This window comes from Rhinolophus sinicus, linkage group LG04 (assembly GCF_036562045.2).
Source record: "Rhinolophus sinicus isolate RSC01 linkage group LG04, ASM3656204v1, whole genome shotgun sequence".
NCBI classification, from domain to species: domain Eukaryota; kingdom Metazoa; phylum Chordata; class Mammalia; order Chiroptera; family Rhinolophidae; genus Rhinolophus; species Rhinolophus sinicus.
In genome coordinates, this window is record NC_133754.1 from 79,897,025 (window position 1) to 79,913,352 (window position 16,328).

A 16,328-nucleotide genomic window follows, 5' to 3' on the forward strand; every position below is an offset into this window, starting at 1 on the left:
ATTTGGAAAATACTTCTATTAGTTCACTTCTGGGAATTTATCCTAAGGAAGCAAGAGAGGATGTCCATGTCTACAGAGGTGCTCATTATGGCACAGCTAGTAATAACGAAAAACGGAAAACAAGGTAAATGTTCAATTGTGTAGCATGAAGCCACTAGAATGTAGTAAAATAATACCAAACAACATACCAGTATGTTCAAGACACGTTGTAGTAATAAAAAGCAGGCAATAAAACCATTTGAGTTAATGTCCCACCTAGAAACAGATGGCATACTCAAATTAGGATAATTCCACGGTGGTTTAAGAAAGATAGCATTTACAAAGATATAGGTGGGGTGTTCATAAAACCCACGGGGTTCCCCATAAGAGCTCTTACCAACCCTAGTGTGGCAGGGAAAAGGGAAGGAGCAGTTCCAAGAACTCAGAAGGGCTGTCTAGGGAAGTGTACATTGAAAGGAACTGCACGTCATGGCCGAGGTTTCTTGAGGCAACCTTGGAAGAAGGGAGCAAAGGAAATAAAAACCTGATCTCACTCTTCTCTCTCCTCATTTTCTTCAAGCTTTCCTACACAATGAACCAAAGGAGCCAGAGGACAAGGCAGGCTTTGGTGCCTCTTGGGACAGAGAACAGAATGGGAAAGCATATGGCTACTAAAGGGGATTGCAATATACCTGCACAGGGGCAATTAAAGTTTTATGTATAAATGAACTCATTAAAAAGTCTAGCAGGACACACTGAAGTGTCAGTGGTAATTAACGCAAGGGGTGGTATAACTGGGTTATGGTTGTTTTGTTTTTTTGTTTTTGTTTTTCCTTTAAATTCAGCATAACCCATTAGCTATATTTGGTACTGTTTCTACAATGAACATCTTAGTATGGAAGCATATATATATATATATATATATATATATATATATATATATATATATATATATATATATATATATACACACACACACACATACATATATATGTATATATGTGTATATATATATATATATATATATATATATACATATATTCATTTTATTATAAAACTCAAGTTCTATATCTATACTTATTTTTAATACGAAGGTTTTATGCTGGTTGTATTTGTTTAAATGAAGAAAAAATAATCTTTGGTAATTCTGAGGAGAGAAAGGTGGCATATGCACTCTCCTAAATCACTCTCTAAATTTGAGGGAGACAAACTTATATTTGGTTCAAGGTAAATGTATAAAAGCAAATGACAATATGTAGGAAAGGGGAATGAAAGTGAGAGTTCTATTCTACATAGAATGAAACTCACTGAAAAAACATTATATCTACTTTTTTGTGCTTTAAATATTTAGTCAAAACAGTAATACAAGCTTAGTTCTCATAAATATGCTAATGACCAAATTCCCAGTGAAAATATGTCAAAAGTTTGAAGGTATCAAGAAGGCTAGAGCTTGGTTGAAAACTGAAAGAGAAGTTCTGTAGCTCAAGAGAACTTGGTACAATGTTTTGCAGACATTTCATGGTTACTGAAAATGTCTGGGCATAATGATAAAACCAAAATAAAAGGGAGATGCACCTTTGAATATGGTGGAAAAACCGATAGTATATGATATATAGTTTTAAAAATATGTATGTACAAGGGAAGACATTCTAGATATAAAGAAAATAACTTTTTTGGATTTTTCAGTATTCTACAAAATTTGCATGATGAAAAATGAAATTTATTCAGAGAGGTGATCTTGAGATTTGCATGTTTCTCAGAGAGTTGTCATCCTCGCAATAAACAGCCACTGCTATCCAACTTCTAGTTTACCATATAATCCCAGATAAACTCATTGCATTGATAATTACCTTGAGAACGAGTCTTCTCTCATAATCATTTAGTCTCACTATCTATATTTATCAAAATTAATATAGAATTATGGTTAAAAACAATGAAGAAACAAATAACTGAAACATCATTTGTCTAGTTGAAGGAAAAAATTGTTCTATGACAGGTACAATTGGTAACTTTTTGCTCAAGAAGTATGAAGCAAACCACTGAACCTTTACATTCATGTAGATAAAAGGACTGAGATGAAGGGAAGTAGTTTCTAGAAGGATTAGAACCCAGTAGTTACGTTTCAGTAATAATAGAAAATAAATCAACATAAAATTTTGAATTAAATCAACAAACATCAATGATTTCCAGTTCTTGAAATGATATTTATAGGTAAATTAAAGTTTTCTCAGGGGAATACACTACTTTTTTTTCTTACCAGAATTAGTAAGCTGTGTTCAGCAAAATGTAGCATGCAGTCTTTTACTATTTTCTCAAGAACTATAGCAATGCCATGTATATATTACATTATTCAAGTACAGAATTCTATTTAGAAATGAATATCTCATTTATTATTTATAAATTATCTTCATTTTTGGTTTTGACTATTATATATAATATGTATATGTATATACATATATATGTATATATGTATATATACACACATACACATATATATATATAGTTTGTTTGTTTGTTTTGTTTTGTTTTGTTTTGTTTTTAATTAAGCTCTCTGTTGACACGGAGTTTATCCCAGCAAGTAGCCTGGGGAAAGTCTGGCTTATTGAAAAACTGAGTCACATTACTCCATTCAGTATACTTTGTTTGGTTTTCTTCTTTCTCCTATTTCCAATTTGTATCAATAAATCCATAGAAGGAAAATAGCATATAGATTGTATTTATGTGACAGGACAACATCTGCCTCCTTGGACTGGACTGGGTGTTAGAAGCCCTTGTATTAACCCATCTTTGCTTTTCTGACTTTGCCAAGTCCCCTCTTCCTCAGAGTTTTGATCAGAAATATAAGTATCTTCTGATGATACCTTCCAGCAGAATTATTTGGTTAAGGTGCATGAAAATTTGAGACAAGTAAAACATCATTAAAAATATAAATTATCCTTAAAATTTTGAATCTAATAAAATATGAGAATTTGGAGAACAGCATAGAGGAAATTTAAAATAGACATAGAGGAAAATGCATTTAAGTTTTCAGAAGAAGACTGGATATCAATTTATGCCTGTTTAAAGGGTGGTTTTTTTTGGCAGTGAGAAAGTTGGGGAAGAGAAAAAGAACATTAATTAAAAGTCCAGGGTGCATATTTAAATTTTATAGAAAGTATGGAGAGGAAGAAACCTTACTTTTTATAGTTTATAGGGCTGCTTGGGAAAGACTTTGGCCTCAAATTATTGCCCATGCCACAGAGATCATCATATTCCCTTTCATTTAGGTTAAACCATTACAAAAGCTCTAAAATGTAAATATTACCTCGGAAGGCTATTGAGTCATTTTCAGCTATTTAGCTAGCCAATTGCCCAATGTTGTTTTAAAAGAAAGCACTGCAAATAGATGCTTTCCTGGATAAAGGAATAAAAGAAGCAAGAACAGGATCCTCAGGCCAAGCTTCAGTATATAGTAAGAGGAGTCAGTCTCTGGACAGCAAATGGCCAAAATTGGAACACTGAAGGAAAGACAAAAAGGGAATGAAGTCTCTAAGATATATAAAGAGCTACTCCAAGGGGAGTATTTGTGTTTACAAATGCCTGCACGGCAATCTCCTGGGCATATATATGGACACCACTGACAGAATAAAATAGCTTTCCATAGAAATTAGCAAGATACTATGCCTTTTTATTTTCCAATGTCAGTATCTTACCAGGTCACTGCATCCAAGACTAATTTTACATACACAAAAACAACAAAAAGAAGAAAGCACCCCATAATATTATAGCTTTGTCAGATAGAGTAATAAGGCGTCAAAGACTGTACATAACAAGAAATTCACTCTTAGAAAAAAGCAGTTATCTGAAAAATCACATTCAGCATCTTTCCAGCAGACTTGCTACATAGGTACAATGATTGTTCCCCTCTTACCCATGGTTTTTCTTTGCTGTGGTTTGAGTTACTGAAAGTCAACTGTAGTCCAAAGATATTACATAGAAAATCCAGAAACAAACAATTCATAAGTTTCAAACCACGCACCTTTCTTAATAGCATGATGAATTCTCTCACCTTCCTCCACCATCCTGCCCAAGACATGAATCACCATTTTGTCCAGGGTCTCGGTGCTATACATGCTCCCTGCCCATTGGTCACTGAGTAGCCATCTTGATTATTAGATCAACTGTCTCCTATTGTGGTGCTTTTGTTCAAGTAATTTATGTTCATAACCTAAGGCTATGTCACGATGCCTATGTTCATTCATCTCACTTCCTCGAGTCATGTAAGCATTGTATCATCTCCCAGCATCACAACAAAAATATATATTTTTGAGAGAGACAAAGACCAGGTTCACAGTTTTATTACAGTGTATTGTTAAAACTCTTCTATTTTATTATTAGTTATTATTGTTAATCTCTTACTGTGCCTAACGTAGAAATTAAGCTTTATCACAGGTATATATGTATAGGAAAAAAACATAGTATATACAGGCTTCGATATTTTCTGTGGTATTTCATGCATCCATCCAGGGGTCTCAGAACGTAAGAACTGTGGATAAGGGGGGGTTACTGCATTATTATACCCTGTTTGAAAAAATGACGAAAACATCACAGAGAGGTTAAGTACCTTGTCTGAGGTCACACAGAAAGTTAAGGCTGGAGCTAAGTTTACAACTGAATTTTAATTGATCCCAAAGCCTGTGTTCTTTTTGCCATAGCATTTGTATGGGGGTGGGGCAGGGGTGGTGGTAGAAAATGTTGAAAATTTTACTTCACTAGATTGTTTTGGTGCATTGTACTATGAGCACTGCCTATGATAACTTGCCTATTAAAAGTTTATACAGTTAAGATTAAAATTATAAAAATAAATTTGTTGTAATTTGATCATAGCTAATGCCCACTTCCACAACGTGGAAGAATTTTTGAATTATGCCTTTAAAAATAATTCTCAGTCACTTATATAACAGTTTTATGGGCTCCTCCTGTAACAGTGCAGGGATTTTAGAAGTAGTAGTTTATTCATTTTTCAAAATGCATTTCTTTTCTAACTTAATAACTTGACCTAATGGTTAGTGTGTTGTAAATCAAGCTAATATGCCAACATCACCTGATCACAAAAATACAGACCATGTAAAAAAACAACTATTAGCAAAGAAAATAATTATAGTTATGAATTTATTGATCTTAGCATAATTACACATACAGTTACTCTGTTACTACAACCACATGGGTCCACATGCCCTAAAGATAATCAGTTTCTCTTGGGAAAGTATTGACAAGTATAAGAGTAACGAAGTGATGGTAGTCCACCAACAAATATAAACAAGAGAGATCTGAAACCAAGAGCGATAATAGAGATGGATGTTTGCCATGGTAGCTGTTGAAAGGCATCTTGTGAAGACATATAACATGACTCTGTTTAAAAAAACAAAGACTCTTTGACAGGTACATGGTAAATAATAACCCCATCATGTTTTAACTGCCTGACTGAATGCTTAGAGAAAGGCAAGCTGAGAAACCCAGGATCTTGTCATTTCTTATATAAAAAGGTAAAAATATACTATATTTAAACATTTAGTTTACTTTTAAAACTTATGGGATTCTTGAAAATTTAAATAGTAGGTAGGGTGTCAGCAAGAAAACTTAACTCATGGTTAAACATATTATTAAATTTTATACTATATACTTATTCAAGTAAAGAATACACATGTGTGCGTGCGTGTGTGTATATATGTGTGCATATACATGAACATATATTCTTATTGAAAAATACTTTTGAGAAGATACATCTTTTTAATTTTCAAAATGACTAAGGCATTATCTAACACCAACCAACCAAAGAAATAATAAAGAAAGACCATTAACAAAAACTGTAGCCAACGCCAAGTGGCTGGTAATTTCCATAAAAATTGTCGAAAACCATCCAGAACAGCAACAAGTGATCAAACTGGACTGTGTTCTTTGTATTTTACTTCAACAGGCATTTCTTTAAAAAAATCACTAGGCTAAATAATTATTCTTACTGAAATAGAAAAATGTGCCAGTCTGTCCTTTATACGTAATGTCTGCAATGAACAATAATCTGGAGCTTAAGATAATTAATACTATATATCCTTGCCTTTGAACAACACAGCTGTAAGCCATGGGGCTTTAAAATTAATAGGGCCTTCAAAGCTATAAATCAGAAACCATGATAATTTTACATAATATTTCTTAAAAGGCACTTACCTTTTGGAAGAGAAACACACTTCTGGTAGCAAACTGCCTGTTAAAATAAAACATATCATTTATTGGTATTTAGTAAATAATATAAAGGTTGATGCATTGTTATACTTAGCACAATTATGGGCCAACTTTAAACTTTTCTTGATCTCATCTAGTTTCTTTTTTACTAAAAATTAAAATCACCTCCTTGGTTATAATAATTAAATTCCTTTCTGTTCAATGCATGTGTACTGAAACCACAAAAGCTAATGAGTTTCATGTCTGAGAGCAAAAACAGAAATTACAGGGCACATTATCCAAGTCATGGGTGTATATTCCAGCATATTCCATTCATTGAGTATAATGAGAAGCACATGAATTAATCTCTATACCAGAAGTGTTAAGAGTTGGATGTCGTAGAGAATTCCATTTCTACTAAATAAAAATGAAATTCCACCAGGCAGAAGTGATTAATATGAGATGTACTATTTTCAAGTATTACAATATTTATTTGAGTTTCTTATATACTTTTCACAGAATTGAATTAAAGTCTGACATATTTTTATTTACAATACCTCACAAATATCACTGAGATGAAATAAAGTCATGGCTCCACACAATATACAGCAAAGAGTGTACTTGAAACAAACTGGCTTGAATCCATATACTATTTAATCCTAATCAGATGCAAAGGAGAGATATGCTAGGATATAGCAGGAGAAACGTGTGCAGTAGAAGAAACTTTTTTGATCACTTTCTTTTCCATAGGACCTGAATTTATTGTTCTCAAAAATGAAAACCAAAAATATTCAAATAATATCCTTAGAAATTCCTCTTGTTTGCATACATAAGATTAAACAGACTTTTTTTTCTCAACTGTTTATGTATATGTCACAAATGCTGACATTCTGGTGCTTCAAGTTACAAAAAAATGTATTTTAACTGAGTTTTATTGTATCCACAAAACAAGTAAGACTCAAAAGCTTGCAAAATTGATAACAGTTAGATACTAATTTATAAACAGAGGCAGCTCCTGTTGTAAATTCATCTCAGTTCACTTGAGTGTTAAATTGTCATGACAGCAAAATTGCCTCTCGCTTTCGTCCTAGATTGACTCTCTAATGAGGTTTAGAAAGGGAGAGGGGGTGCTCAGAATCGGATGGAGTGCAAGTCTGGTCAGGCTCCTGGTTCCTCAGGATGAACTGTGCTCCTGGGGAGACCTTCTTTCACTCCCAGTGCCCTGCTACCTCATGTTGTTCGGGTTCACCCTATGCAAACGTCTGGCTGAATTCTCTCGCTGAAGGTGCCTTGTAAGTAATTATGGGCAAAACTGATTAAGAGTAAATTAAACGATTAATGTAATTTTCACCTGTCCACAGAAATGATTTCTAGATGTCTCTTTGATTTGATATAATAGAAGCATTCAGGACAATTTTTTTTTCAAGTTTTAGTCCTGTTCATTCTTGAAAATTAAGTTTACTTTCTCTTACAACCACCGCTACAGTTCCTGTCCACAACCTCACGTGGTGGCTAAGGCATCTTCACAATCACATTGTTCTCCATGCACCTAAACACAACCCTAATCCATCATCTTCACAGATGTCAGGGTATTGTTCTTTTTTATAAGAAGCGGATATAATCAAGTGTCAACCCTACTTAAATATTGTTGTTCTTTACTTGTTATTGCTTATAGGATAAATTTGCAAATCCTTGACATGGCTTCCAAGGCTTGTTGTTCTGAACCCCGTTGACTTCTCTAGTGTAATTTCTCATACCACTCTCCTCTCTCATTGTACTGAAGACATTTCTTTTTTCTTTTTTTTCTATTCCTCAAATTAGCCACCCTCTTTCTAGTCTTAGGTTCAACACCTTAGCTAACATGAAAGCCAAGAAAGCCCCTTCACCTATACAACTCTTGAACTCACTTACTGATCTCAAACTCAAGAGAGTCTGTCCATGAATCCTAGTCTGGTTCCTTTTTATAATCTAGTAATTGTGTTTTGCTCAATTTTCCCTCTTCAAGCGCTGCAGAGAGAAGTTTTGAGCTCTGCTTCATCTCCCTATGGACAGAATGAGCATAATATTTATTGTCTAAACTGGGAGACTATTGAGACTGAAAGAAACATTAAGCAGACTAGATACCAGTACACAACATGTGATCCAGGACTGTTCTGAGCAAAACCAGGCATATGGTCAACCATGCTGCGGAAAAGTTAGCATGAATGCTAACAAGTTTAACAATGCCCAACTTTAATTGAGGGGGCAACATGCAATCAGTTGATGAGCTTTAAAAGCTGATGGTTACTCATATAACATGGTACATAAAGTTAACATATAAAATGTCCTCTGTCTTCTTCTCCTGTACTAAGTAACTATAATATTGTTTTCCCTAAACCTCTTAAAGTACAATCAAAACAATAAACAGTAAACTTAAAAAGGTTTTTAACAGCTGAAGCACAGCCCAAATCATGGCCACCAATTAAATGCTCCCTGGGTTAATTTCTGGGCAAGTCGATAGCTACCATTTTAAAGCTGTTTTATCAGCTTCTCTCTCTGCTATCAACATATTTGCATTCATCACAACTTCCATCCAAAGACTGCAACAACTGACATTTACTCCTCCACTCAAATGCACGGATAATGGTCTGGCTATGAGGATAATAGAAGGGAGATGGACATTCAGCACTTCTAAGAGCTTTCCACATTCTTTATAACCAGATCAACAAGAAGACCTCTTTGAAAACATTTTAGTGTGAGGAAGAAAAGTAGACTTCCCTTCGGAAGATCAGCTTTCAAATTAACTCTCCACAGACGTGGGTAAAGAAGAAATGATTACATGAGCATTGGAGTCCTTGAGACAGTCCATATTATTTTTCAGATGTTTAGCACCCCGGCTAAGATCATCTTCTTTTGTCAGTACCGTGTTTTCCCAAAAATAAGACCTAGCTGGACCAGCAGCTCTAATGCATCTTTTGGAGCAAAAATTAATATAAGAACCAGTATTATATTATATTATATTATATTATATTATATTATATTATATTATATTACATATTATGTTATGTTACATTATATTATATATTATATTATTTTATTTTATTTTATTCCTGGTCTTAGATTATAGTAAAATAAGACCAGATCTTATATTAATTTTTGCTCCAAAAGACACATTAGAACTGATGGTCCAGCTAAGTCTTATTTTCGGGGAAATACAGTGTGTGTGTGTGTGTGTGTGTGTTGCACGTGTACTGTTGGGTGAGCAAGGTAATTTATTTTTTCCTTCTTTGGAGATTGAAGTTAAAGTGTGAATCCGAAGAGTGAGTGGAATTTAATCAGACAGTGGCAAACAAAGAGATAAAGGCCAATGACACGGAGATCTCTGACACCCTAGAGCATTATTAAGTAGATCACTTTGGGCAAATTAGAGGAAGCCTTTGGAGGAAGTCAAGAAATAATGCTGAATGGTCCAGATCCTTATGCTGTGTTAAGATGTTTTCTCTTTCTTTTAATTGAAGGATTTAGGGAAATATATATATATATATATTTGATAAAATATATATATATATATATATATATATATATATATATTTGATAATATATATATATATTTGATTATATATATGTATTTGAATATATATATGTATTTGAATATATATATATATATATATATATATATATATATATATATATATATATATATATAATTTGATAATCAGGTTAACAGTATGGTAAATGGTTAGAGTGGATAAAACAGGCCTCTTAAAAGATTTTTGCAGTAATCCATAATTGAAATGGTGAAGTACTTACCTGCGACAAAAGCAATGGGAAGGTAAGGAAAAGAAGGGATTCCCAAGGTAGGTAAGAGGTATAATTGATACATAGTTTTCCCTATCTGAGAACATAGGTTTGTAAAATATCTTTGCAATTTTACATGAGTGACTAAGTCACCAGTTACCAAATTAATGATCATAAGACAAATAAGTATGGTGGAGAATGACAGAAGATGATGAGTTTGTTTTCACAGTTTCAGATTTTTGAAGTTGAGAAAAAAATTCAGTAGATTGATTCCAACACTTTGATATTATTACTCTAATTTTATAATTAAGGAAATTAAAACTAAGAGATATTATATTTGCTATCTCAAGGCCACACAGCTAAGATATGTTAGAAGAAGAATTTTATTTCAATGCCCTTGGCTCTAAATTCCATTCCTGTTATAGAACTGGCTCTTTGGTTTTGTAAATACATGCTTTAATACTACAATTCCTTCATCTGTAATTCAATGGTTTTCTATCTTTGTGATTATCAGAGATTGATATTGTGAAAACAAGATTTAGTAAATAGAAGCAGAAATATCTCAAGTGAACATTTTAGTTCCCTTGGTGCAAGATACTTTTGAAACTTAATTATTGGCAGGAAACTATCCCGTCAAAAAGGAAAGTAAGTGGTTGTACAGTCTGCCTTATCAATTCACATTGATTTTATTTAATTAGGGGGCCAAAAATCCTGTCCATGTCTACCTCAGTGAGGACAGTGGATATGGAGCATGAAAAGAGAACAGATGGCTCTTAATGTTGAATCGGCTACCGAGTGAGACATTTACTCTGAAGTTTTTTGTTTGTTTGTTTGTTTCTTTTCATTTTTCTGTTTCAGGCTGATCTCTCATATGCTTTTAATGTAGGTTTTTATTTGTGCATTTCACAGTTGTTATGTGAATCCATAGCTGCAGAATATTTGGAATCCTCAGCTTTTTGTCACGATTAGTATGGTTCTTTGTGGTTATAAATAACAAATGCATGATTTTTGATAAAGAGGACAATTAAAGGGATTTATCTTTCAATTCTTAAACTTTGTTCATATTGATTTATTTGGACTATTAATCATCACTAAACATAAAAAAAAATTCAAATAAGAGCATGTCATGTAATGTCTATTTTGCTCTTTGATAGAAAATGGACCATTGCGCTGCCAAGATCCATTGCTAGAGTAATTCATTTCCCTGATTTCACCCTCCCCCATTCTACTATGCAGAGATATGTTAGTGTTTTCATCTAAAGTCTTGCATTTTATAGAGGATAAAAAAGAAATTTGTCATGTATACCATAAAGCAGAAATATTATGACTGAAGTTAGTGAAGGGTTGAGACATGTTTAATTGCGTAGTGTATACAGCATTCAATCCACTTGTGAAATTTCAAAAAGTTGCATTTAGAAAGGATTTTGTTACTTTAAAGGTATAAAATACTTTAAAAAGTTAATTACATAGTATTTATTAAAAGTGAATAGAGGTTAAGGGTATTGACTTTGGAGTCACACTGCCTGAGTTGAAAGGGCACCTGGATACTTATTACAGTGTGACCCTTGGCAAGTTACTTATCTCTCTCTGCCACTATTTCTTTTAATAAAAAGTAGAAAAAAAATCACTATCTCATAGGATCATTGTGAATATTAAATGAGTTATATACATAAAGCACTTAGGATAAAGCACATGATTAGCCCTCAACGTATGTTAGCTGCTATAATGATCTGAGTGAATCTATTGTTCTACTCATCGGTATAGTAATCACCAAATGATATTTATTATATAAGCTTAGACTTTGCTAAATATTAAATACCATAATGCCTCTATTATCCTGAAATCAGCAGAAAAACAGGTAGTAAGAAAAAATAAATAAATTAATATATATACATACATATGTAATACATACATATGTATGTATGTATATTTCTGTCACTAATCCTATGCACAAAATCTAAAGTATGTTGGCCATACAGAAAGGTCTCAGTTTGTTTTCAATCTGGCACTGTGTTGAAAGTTGAAACAGAGGTAAACAAGAATTTTACCCTTAAGAAATCTGTAATATAGTTGGAAAATAATTAGGAACAAATACAAAATTGTGTGTTGTTGAATTATTTCTACAAGAGGATTACAAGAGGAGAGAGATGGAGGAAGCCATGTTATGTTTGGCAGAAAGGCAAACTTCTGGAAGTAACTTACATGATGTATCCTGTTATGTGGACCCACCCAATTTGCCGATCATTTTATTCAATTCTAGAATTATGAGCTCTTGTCTCTCTACTAAGCTTTAGTATCAGACTTTCTAATGGCTAATGCCTTATTTCTAATTATTTGCATTGCTTAAAAATCAACATTAATGCATCCGATATTTATTAAGTACCAATTAAGGTGAAGTACAGGAAGATGCCAAACTACAGGAAGCTTTGAGTGCCCTGAAATAATAACAGAATGAACAAACCATAAAAGACCCAGAATAGCCAAAGCAACCTTGAGAAAGGAGAACAAAGCTCCTTAATTTCGAGCTATATTAGAAAGCTATAGTAATCAAAACAGTATAGTATTGATATAAAACCAGATACATAGAACAATGAAACAGAACAGGCATCCCAGAAATAAACCTATGCATATATGGCCAATTCATTTACAATAAAAGTAGCAAAGAATATGCAATAGGGAAAAGACAATCTCTTCAATAACTGGTAATGAGAAAAACAAACATTTACATGCAGAAGAATGAAACTGGACTCCTACCTTACACCACACATAAAGATTACCTCAAAATGAATCAAAGACTTGAATATAAGACCTGAAATCGTAAAACTCCTAGGTGAAAACATAGACAGTGAGCTCCTTGACATCAATCTTAGAGATTTTTTTTTTATTTGACACGGAAAGAAAAGGCAACAAAAGCAATAATGAAAAACAGACATACATCAAAATAAAAAGCTTCTGTATAGCAAAGAAAGACATCAACAACATAAAAATATGACCTACTGAATAAGAGAATATATTTGCAAATGATATATCTGATAAAGGGTTAATACACAACATATATAAAGAACTCATACAACTCAACAGGAAAAAAGCAAACAGTCTGATTAAAAAATGAGCAGAGAATCTGAATAGACATTTTTCCAAAGAAGACATACAGATGGCCAACAGGTACATGAAAAGATGCTCAGTATCACTGATCACCGGGGAAATGCAAATCAAAACCACAAAATGAAATATAACCTCACACTTGTTAGAATGGCTATCATCAAAAAGACAAGAATTAACAAGTGTCGGCGAGGCTGTGGTGAAAAGAGAACCCTTGTGTACAGTTGGTGGAAATGTAAATTGGTGGAACCACTGTTGCAAACAGTATGAAGATTCTTTAAGAAATTTAAAAAACAGAATTACCATCTGATGCAGCAATTCCCATTTTGAGTATTTATCTGAAGAAAACAAAAACATTAACTCAAAAGGAAATTTGCACCCCCATGTTCAGTCAGCATCATTTACTAATAAGCGTACTATGGAAGCAATCTAAGTGTCCATCGATTGATGAATGGATTACAAATGTGGTATATATAAATTCAAGAATATTCTTCAGATATAACGAATAAAGAAATCTTGTCATTTGTGACAACATGAATGAATGAATCTTAGGGCATTATGCTATGTGAAATAAGTCACACAGAGAAATACCACATTTCACCTAAATATGGAATTCAAAAAAAATCAAAGAAAAGAAAAACAAAAAAATGAATAAAATAAAAATCCCCAAGCCTGTGGATACAGAGAACAGATTGATGGTTGCCAGAGGGTGAAGTATGGGGGGTAGACAAAATGGATAAAAGGGTTAAAATGCACAAATTTCAAGCTATAAAATGAATAAGTCATGGGAATGTAATATACAGCATAGTGACTACAGTTACTAATACTGTATTGTATATTTGAAAGTTTGTAAGAGTAAATCTTAAAAGTTTTCATAAGAAAAATCATTTGTAACAATGTATACTGACAGATGTTAACTAAATTTATTATGGTGATCATTTCACAATATATACATTATATCAAATCATTATGTCATACATCTGAAATTAATAGAATGTTATATGTCAGTTATATCTAATAAAAATGCTTTTGAAAATTAACACAATAATTCCAAGTACTCTAAATAAGACCAGGTGACACAAAGTGCCAGTACATGGCACAGGGCATTTTATTTTGCATGTCAGAGTACATTCAGAAAATATGAAACTTCATCTAAGACAGAAATGAATGACAAGAACAGCCAGTCTGTAAGGGTCTAGTGGCAGAACCTTCCAGGAAAAAGGAAGCACAAGAGGGAGACCTGCAAGAGACAAAAAGTCCACAATCAGTGAGGACAAATCCTTTCAGAGGAAGAAGTCTTGTGAATAAGGTCTGGGAGATGGATGTAGGATCAGATTTTGATTTAAGAGACATTTTATAAATGCTAAGGAGTGACATGAGGTTTGGGAGGAGGGAATCACATAATCCAATTTATTTTTAAAATAATTCTTTAGCTGCTGTATGGATGGAGGGCAGAGGTCAAGTGTAGAAACTGAGAGAACAGTTAAGAGGCTATTGCAGTAGACCAAGCAAGAGGTGATAGAGGGTTGGGCAAGGATGCTACAATGGAGATGGAGAGAAATGGATGATGCCAGAATAACGTTTGTAGTAGAGCTCTCAGGATTTGCTGATGGATTGGATGTGAGTGAGAAAAAGACAGAAATTAAGTACAACTCTTCTGTATCAGGGAGGCAAAATAGATTATGCTGCCATTTTCCAAGATGCTATTGAGAGAAGGAAAAAAAAACATACTTGAGGAAGGAAATATTTGCGTGTTAGCCATATTAAATATGAGGACCACATTGACATTTAATGGCTACTGTCGTGTACATGATTCTAGAACAGAACATGCTTGGTTGTAGGGTTTTTCAACCTCAACACTATTCACTTTTAGGGTGGACGTTTGTTGTGGGGGCTGCCCTGTGCATGTAGGATGGTCCACAACATCTTCTGCTTCTGTCTGCTGGATGACAGTATGTCCTCACCCAGTTGTAACAAACAAGTGTCTTCAGACACTGCTGGATGACACTATGTCCTCACCCAGTTGTAACAAACAAGTGTCTTCAGACACTGCTGAATGAGGGGGGAGGTGGCAGGATGAGGGGCAAAATTACTCTGGGTTGAGAATCACTGGGCTAGAGATAAACATTTAGATGTGAAAATAGTGACTGAGTATTGAGTCCGCCAGGTATATGATGGATCTCACGGAAAGAGGGAACAAAAGAAACACAAAAAAAGTGGCATGCTCACCTGAAGGGAAGTCAAAATGAGAAACTGAGCAGCAGCAGCAGAAGAGGATATGGCAAAGAAGACGATTAAGGAGGACTTAAACCCGATGAGTACGTTGGAGGGGAATCCTGGAGAAGAAGGTATCGCCAGCAGGAAAGCTGGCATATGTGGCTCATGTGAGCGATTTTGACTAGGTGAACAAGGACAGAAAAATAATCACTTACAGATCTGTGACTATAAAGAACTGATCTATAATGGTCATGAGGCAGCCTACATGTGAAAATTCCTATAATCTTAAGTTATTTTAGCAAAAATTTTTTACTTAGGCTAGGGCTGCCAATAGATGGGAGATGGTTGGTTATCAAACTTTCCTCAATATAATTAGCTGTTGTTTGAGGCATCGTATCCAAGGGGCCAGAGGGAGGTGAGGTTGTGTGCTCAAGTTCCTCTTGTCAATTTTTACCAGGGGTAGGGGTACTGCCAAGTTTCCCTGAGCTCCCATCTGCCCTCCGTCTGATCATTGAATTTTAATGTTATACAAACACATTCTATGCCTGGACTGCTGTTGACCAAGGCCAGACTGCAGAAAAGGGCCAAGTGTTCCAGGGAGGGAAGTTATCAAGGGGTGGAAAGAGTCTTGACAGGTAGATTGGTCTCTACTGTCAGGACAGAGTCAGAGGGGGGACTACCACGGACTCTACATATTTCTGATACTGGAACTTTTCTTGTCTCCCATTTTGACCTTGTGTGCATTTGGGGAGGAGTTGCTAAATGTGTATGAACTGGATGAGCTACATTCCCCAAAAGTTGTAGTGTAGGTTTGGGAACAGAGAGACAGAGCTTTGCCTCATTCCCTTAGAACCACAGTGATCTAAATTCAGATAGCACAGGGAGAGTGGGAATTGGAAGACTCTGGAAATTGTGATTTGCTTTGGTGCCAATTGCAACTTAGCTAGCAGCAATGGCAACAAGTTCAGATCTCCCAGCCCACCCGAAGCAGTGCTGATTCAGAGTTTTAGCTCCATTGACTTATCTAAATGCTGTACTTGAGGTAACGAAGCTCA

General features: G+C 34.3%; 1 protein-coding gene across 13 annotated transcripts in view; it reads right to left on the reverse strand.

Moving 5' to 3' along the window:
• The window catches only part of TENM3 (teneurin transmembrane protein 3), a 2,352,866-nt gene that overhangs the window by 1,999,043 nt on the left and 337,495 nt on the right, over positions 1-16,328 (reverse strand). For all 13 annotated transcript variants that reach the window (XM_074329882.1, XM_074329881.1, XM_074329880.1 and 10 more), the window contains exon 2: positions 6,184-6,220. The gene's annotated coding sequence lies outside the window, so the exon portion shown is untranslated. The remainder of the gene's footprint in view (positions 1-6,183; positions 6,221-16,328) is intronic.